The following is a 7,400-nucleotide window of genomic DNA, read 5'->3' as shown; positions in this document are numbered from 1 at the left end:
TATCTCATGCCCTCTCAAAATCCACGAAGAGCTACACATTTTTGTCTTTCTTCTTTGAATTCTTGCTCTTTAATTGATCCCTTCTGTCATCATTCAAATATGCTATATTTCCCTTCCTCAAACAAAATTCGTGAGCCTATACCCATTTTGCTCTATTTTCATATCTTTCTACTCCCTTCACAAGAGAACTTTTTGAGTTGGCTGCGCAGTTACTGTTTTGACTCCCTTTTCTCGCATCTCACTTGCTCTTTAACCTGCTCTGATGAGTCCTGATCTCCCTGTTCCACTTGAACACCTCTTGTTAGCTTCACCAGTGGTCTTCATGCTACCATTCAGTGAACCATTTACAAATCTCTTCTTGAATTTTCACAATATTTGACATATTTATCAATAATCTCTGGCCTTTATCTTGACTTCTGTGGCACCCAGCTTTAGTCCTCCTCCCACCACCTCTCTGAATATCTCTGCTCAGTACCTTAAGGCAGCTGCTTCTCTCTAACCTCTAAACGTAAGAGGTTGCATTGCTTTGTTCTAAGTCCTCTTCTCTCCATCTTCGCTCTTGTCCTAATGGAACTTATCCACCTCCTCGATTGTAATACTATCCCTCTCGACTTCCAAATTTACATCTGCCACACTCTCTCTTTTCTGAACTCTAAACACATGCAATTACTTGCCCATATGAGACCTTTACTTAAATGTCTTACAGGTATCTCAAACTTAACATATTCAGAAGTAACCTATCTTTTCTTCTTTTTCTTCTCCAAACCTGATTCTCAAGAGAACAGCCAGTCACTTTATGACGGGTTGACAATATTATGTCGCTTTCATACCGGAAGGGCCAGTGGTTGATCCAAACAGGAAGAGAAACCTATTCCAACTATGACTGTCGACAGCAAATACTACTATCCAGAGTCTTATTGAGTGTCTGGTACACAGGCATAGAATCCTACACAGTACAGCATCTAACCAGGGACCCTACTTCACTGTGAAGGGGGTTCGGGAGTGAGCCTATGATTATATACAACACTAACCAGACAGTGGAATAACTTTATCATGATGCAATACTGCAGTGGGGATTCAGGAGAGGCAAAAAAAAAGATGACTGTTTCAACAAGTGTATATTCTTAAGTTTATCCAGATTTAGGGTCTTATTCAGAAATAATTATATTTTCTTTTAAAATCAGTTTTCTTACTTTGACAGACTTCAGTGGTTATTTTATTGCTGTTTATGTAGAAAAAAACCCTCGATCTTGAAGTTCAGAAAAGGGTTCGTTGTCGAAATCTTTACTTTCTTCTTACAATTTCTAAGCTGACACAGAGTCCAAAACATGTTATTTATTCCTTTTTGGTGGTTTAAACCTAAGAAGAAAAGGAAAACATACTGAAAAAAAAAATGCAGTAATGTTAGTAGCCTTTAAATAACTACCACTAAGTGGCTTTACTTAATCATTTAACTTAATGATTAGCAAAAGCATTTAAAAACATTTATCCTGTTAAATACACAGAATCAAACAAAGCAAATTTCACATCAGAGTCTGCTGAAGTACAATTATAAAATCTGAATAGGAAATTAATAGAAACTAATTAAAAATAGGCCTTGGTAGCAAACAATGCAAAATAAAATTGGACCAAACAAAAGCTAGAGAGTAAAGTAAGCTACAGTTTAATAGTAGTTACAATGTCTCAGATGGAAATATTCATGTACATACTTTAGACTTCAAGTCCAACCACCTTCATCTGTGATGCATGTCAAGGATATTGCCAAGGTAAAGGGTGGTGTTGGCTGTCCAAATTATAATAACCGGAAAGAAGGTGGAAGAATAGTCTTAGGTTTATAACAATTTCTAAGGAAATTTTATCATAATTTGATCAATTTTGGTCACAGCAGCAGGAATATACAAGCAGAATCAGTAATTTTGTAGTCAAATAAGTATCCTTGTCCTGATTCCAGAAAATCTATCTAGGTTGGAGAATAAACATTGGCAACTACTAGAGGTAATGTGATCAAGGAAGCAGCTTGAAGGAGCTTATTATAAGGATGGGACCTGCCTAAAAGGACTGATTTCCAGAGAAAATTACATTAGGATTTTTAAGTGCACTCTGAGAACTGATGGACAGTTCTGGCCATAAGGCGTTAGACAGAACAGAAGTTATAAAGAAAGCTCTAGACAGAGAGGTTTATGAAGAATGACTCCTCGTCACAGAAGAGGAATTTAGGATACTGGACCTAGAACAAGAAATGCCTGCTTATTGGGATTTAATCAGGGCATTAGATACATAACCTATCTCGAGTGTACTAGCTTAGACATGGTTGAAATCCAATATGGGAGATGAATACGGAGCAGAAACAAAGCTATGACCTAGAAAGACTAGGAGCTGGGAGAGAGGAACTCTATTACTACAAATCAGTGGACAATGTAAGCTGGGAAAATCTCTACTAGGAAGTCACTATAGAAGAGAAGAAAACAGAATGAATATGGATAAATCCACTGCATGAGGCAGGTGACCGCCAACACAGAAAGCCTATTTTAGGCAACAGTTATGTGGATGTAAGATAGTTTGCTTCTTGTTTGAATAATATATTATTTTCTGTGTGTAAGCCAAAGATTTTTTTATCCTATTCATAGATCCTTCTTGTCCCTTCCCTGCTGTTTTAAAATAAGTCTAGAAGTGACATCTCACAGCAACGCTCTCTAACCCACATCCTCAGAACCACCTGTTCTCACCTTTCTCAACCTGGTGAGGCCTTAATGATGAAGAGAGTGAAGTTACTTTACTGAGATGCGATTCTGATGGCACTACAGAACTGATTGGTTATCCGACATATACACACTACTCTATATAAAACAGATAACTAATAAGGACCTACTGTATAGCACAGGGAACTCTATTCAATACTCTGTAATGACCTATGTGAGAAAAGACTCTAAAAAAGAGTGGATATATGTATAACAGATTCACTTTGCTGTACAGCAGAAACTAACAAAACATTGTAAATTAACTATACTCCAATAAACATTTTTTAAAAATGAAAAAAAAAATAAATTAGGTAACCTTGTGGATAAAAAAATTCAGGCAGCTAGAACCTAGGAGAAAACTGATAACAAGGGAACGGCAAATCAGCTATCAACAAAATCTCCAAATTCTACAAAGATGGTGTTTTAAGTTGCCTGGAGAACTTCCACATCTAGAAGACATACTGAACTAATTTATGATGTATGCCACGATGCCATCAAAATGGATCATTATAGCGCTGTAATCTAGGAAGCCCTCCTGAGGGAAGTTATATCAGTTAGCCTTTGCTGAAAAATCAAACCACCCTAAACGATAGTGGTTTAAAACAGCAATGGTTTATTTATCTCATGTTTCTGTGGCTTTAAAATCTTACTCCTTAGTATGTAATTTCATAGGGAGGAGAACGATTAGAACAGAATATCTAAAAAAGGCTCCTTAGGAGGGTGACAATGAACAAAAGTTGAGGAACACTGCTGTAGCCCCTCTCCTCTGTAGTTTACAGTAACTACGGCCCGTTATGTGCCTGACAAGAACATCCCTTGGCGCTGAGGATACAGCAAAGAACAAAGCAGCAAAATCCTGGCCCTGGTAGAATCATCATATTCCATAGAACATCCAAGAATCTTTTAAATTTTAAGAAAAATTTTATTTTTTCTTAAGCCATTTTCGCTAGATACTGTTATTTGAAGGCAAAGAATCCTTGACTAAAGCAGTGAACCATCCTTCCAGGCAACCAGGAAGATACTTAACGTGGTTTTACATGTAACTTCTTTGATTCTGATAATTATAGCTACAGTTTATTGAACACTTTCTACATGTCAGATATGAATCATCCCCCATCTTTCCCAAAAGTCGTAAGATTAGGTATGATTTTTCACTATTTTAAAGATGAGAAAATTGAGCTTACTCACTCAAGGCCTAACAGCTAGCAAATGAAAGAACTGGAAATTTTCATTCATACTGCCTGGCTCCAAAAGATGCCTTTTCTACTATAACAGGCTGCTTTTTGCCTGTGTCAGCTCTGCACTGAAAGATAAAACAGCAAAGTTGTTTCCATATCTTAGCTATTCTGAATAATGCTACAGTAAACATGGGTGTGTATGTAAAAGATGCAGTATACGTGTATAATGAAATATTGTTCAGCCATGAGAAAGAAGGAAATCTTGCTGTATGCAACATCTTGGATGAAGCTTGAAGGCATTATGTTAAGTGAAATAAGTCAGACAGAGGAAGACAAATTCTGTGTGATATTCCTTATATGTGGAATATTGAAAAAAGCCAAATGTATAAATAACAGGTGGTTAGCAGGGGCGGGAGTTTGGGGGGAGGGTGTAGGGGAGATGTTGTTTAAGGGTAAACACTTGCATCTAGTATATAAATAATTCCTAGAGATCCAATGCACGACATAGTGATTATAGACAACAATACTGTATTAAAAACTTCAAAGTTGCTAAGAAACTAGATCTTAATTGTTCTCACCACACACAAAAAAAGAAAGAATTATGTGAAGTGATAGGGTGTGAACTAATGCTATGGTGGTGATCATACTACAATACATAAATGTATCTAATCAACTGGTGTACACTTAAAATTACACAATGTTATATGACAATTATATCTCAATTAAAAAAATTAAAATGTCAATCCACCTGTTTAAAAAAAAATCTAGGTTTCCTCATCTCCTCTGAAATTTTGACAAGTCATCAAATTTCTCCAAGTTTTATTTATCTCATATATAAAATCTAGGAATTAATGTAAACGTACGGGAGATGATTTCTTCACCTAAAATCGTTATTAGTTATTTCTTATAAGTCTATGATACGACTAAACAATCAAAACATAAAGGACCTCATCCACAATTCTTCAACGTTAATACCACTCACATGAATGGCACCTTGCAAATTAGGAAATTTCTCCTCTGAAAAGCAGACCAACATGCAGAAGTTGATTACTAGTACATTTTATCTGCTGTTCAATGAATAAAAATAGGACTCAGCTTCTGTATGGTATAGAAAATTATCTCATAAACCTTATATAGTTACACATTTTTCCATGAGATAATACTACATGTCATTTGCTATTGTACCTGTATTTAATTTTTTTAATTACAGAAACAAAAACAGAAGAGACCATCCAAGATCAAAGATCTGTGGGACATTTTCAAAAGGTATACGTACCATAGTTGTAGTTGGAATACCAGAATACCAGGAGGAGAAGAAAGAGAGCACAATGTGGAAGAAACGGTTGGAGTAATAATGGCCGAGAACTTTCCAAAACTAGTGGCAAACACCAAACCACAGATCTAAGAAATTCAGAAAACACCAAGCAAGATAAATACAAAATAAACAAAAAAATATTTTAATATGCCTATACATATCATATTCCAACTGTAGAAAATCAAAAGCAAGGTAAAATTTTGAAAAAAACCGGAGGAGAAAAATACTTTATATACAGAAGAACAAGAATTAAAAATTACAACCAACTTCTCGTCAGAAACCAAAGCAACAAGAAGAAAATGAATGAAATATTTAAAGCATTGAAAGAAAAAAATCAATTTCCTAGAATTCTGTACCTAGTGAAATTATTCTTCTAAAATGAAGGAGATATAGAGGCTTTCTTGGAAAAGCAAAACTGAGGGAATTCATTACCCACAAACCTGCTCCACAAGAAATGTTAAAAGAAATCCTTCAGGCAGAAGGAAAACTTGGTGAGAAACTTGGGTCTATATAAAAAAAGGAAGCACATTGGAAAAGGCAAAAATAAAAATAAAATAGTATCTTATTTTTATTCTTCTTCACTGATTTAAAAATAACTGTAAAGTAATAATAAAAAATAACAGTGTATTAGGTAATTATGGCATAAAGATAGGTTAAGTGAATGACAGCAAAGTCCCACAGGATGGGAGAGAGTAATTGGGAATAGTTCTCTGCTATAAGATATCCTAAGAAACAAAAACTAAATAGCATCCTTTTTATAACATTCTTCCTCTGCTGCCTGCAGAATAAAGCTCAACCTCTTTAGCGTGGCAGACATGGCTCATCAGAGTTCAGCTCCATGCCTACCATTTTGGCCTCAACCACTAAAGCAACATATGCTTTAGTCCTATGAAGTAATTGTGATTCTCTGAACATAATGAATAATTCAATATCTTGATTCATGCTGATTAGTTTGCCTAGAATATCCTCTACCTTGCCAGACTCCTTGTCACAAATGACTCTATATGTTCTAAAAATGACTTATCCTTCTGTAAAAAAGCTCATATAACCGTGTCAGGCAACATTAACCTTTCCCTCCTCAATCAGATGGGTAAGGGAAGGTTGATGACCTCAAAGTAAAGGAAGAGTATTCCCAAGACAGCTTGAAAATTTCTTACTGAATGTTAGACAATTCTTCTCAATAAGATAAGAAAATATAGAAAAGAGGCAAACATTACAAGAGGAAGACTCCAAATTTGGGTTTGATAATTCTGGGTTTGGAGAGCCTACTAGACTCTCCAAATACTCAAATGAAGAGGTCAAGGTCTTGGCAAATACACAACTGTTAAAACTTCGCAGTTAATGGCATTGGGTTGATGATAGAAATTTGATGCAGATAACTTTAGAAAGAGATAAAAAGAAAATATAGGATGTACAAGAATAAACCCTTAGATATTTTCTATGTGTTAAAGAGAAAGAAAAAAAAAGAAGAGGTAGTCAAAGAGGTAGTGATGAAAATGAAAAATCATCTTGTCATAGAAATTAATGGAGAATGTTTCCAAGAAGGTGAATTTGGTCACTGGATTGAAGGAGAGGCTGAGAGGAAGCTTTAGGCCCGGGCTCTCAGTAGGAATATGAGACATAAATTCCCACCCCTACCGTGTGTGTCTCTTTCTTTGGTGACCCACAGTTCCCATGTGCTACAGTAATTCTGGTCAATCCATGTGGTTATTAAGTAGGACTTACTCCATCTCTCAGTTCAGCCCTAAAAGTATGACACCGGCCACGGGGATTGATTCAGAAACACACACAACCTGAGCTGAACCAATGGGATTCTCCCTTTCAGGTGATAGCAGTAGCTATCAGGAATCAGACATCATTCTCTGGGATTTAAAAATTGCGAAAGTCTTGTAAATTGCGATGTGTTAGGGGTCACCCTGCCACAGCATAAAGAAAGATTTTTCTGAGAGGGAGCACGTTTTAACCCTGGTGGTAGCTTCAGCTTTGTAGGTTTGTGTTGTTTTGGTTTTGTTTTGGTTTTAGTTTCGTTTTGTTTTGTTAGGTGAATATAGTTGTTGTCACTTGTAACTGAAGTGAATATAGTTTCTGTCTAGGATGAGTATAATTTCTCTCACTTGTAACTGAGGAAGTCATAAGTAAAAGAGATCATTGTTGTACTTCAAGAAAAGA

Source organism: Neophocaena asiaeorientalis, unplaced genomic scaffold (assembly GCF_003031525.2).
Source record: "Neophocaena asiaeorientalis asiaeorientalis breed wild unplaced genomic scaffold, Neophocaena_asiaeorientalis_V1.1 scaffold59, whole genome shotgun sequence".
Lineage (NCBI taxonomy): Eukaryota > Metazoa > Chordata > Mammalia > Artiodactyla > Phocoenidae > Neophocaena > Neophocaena asiaeorientalis.
Note: the sequence above shows the minus strand (reverse complement) of the source record.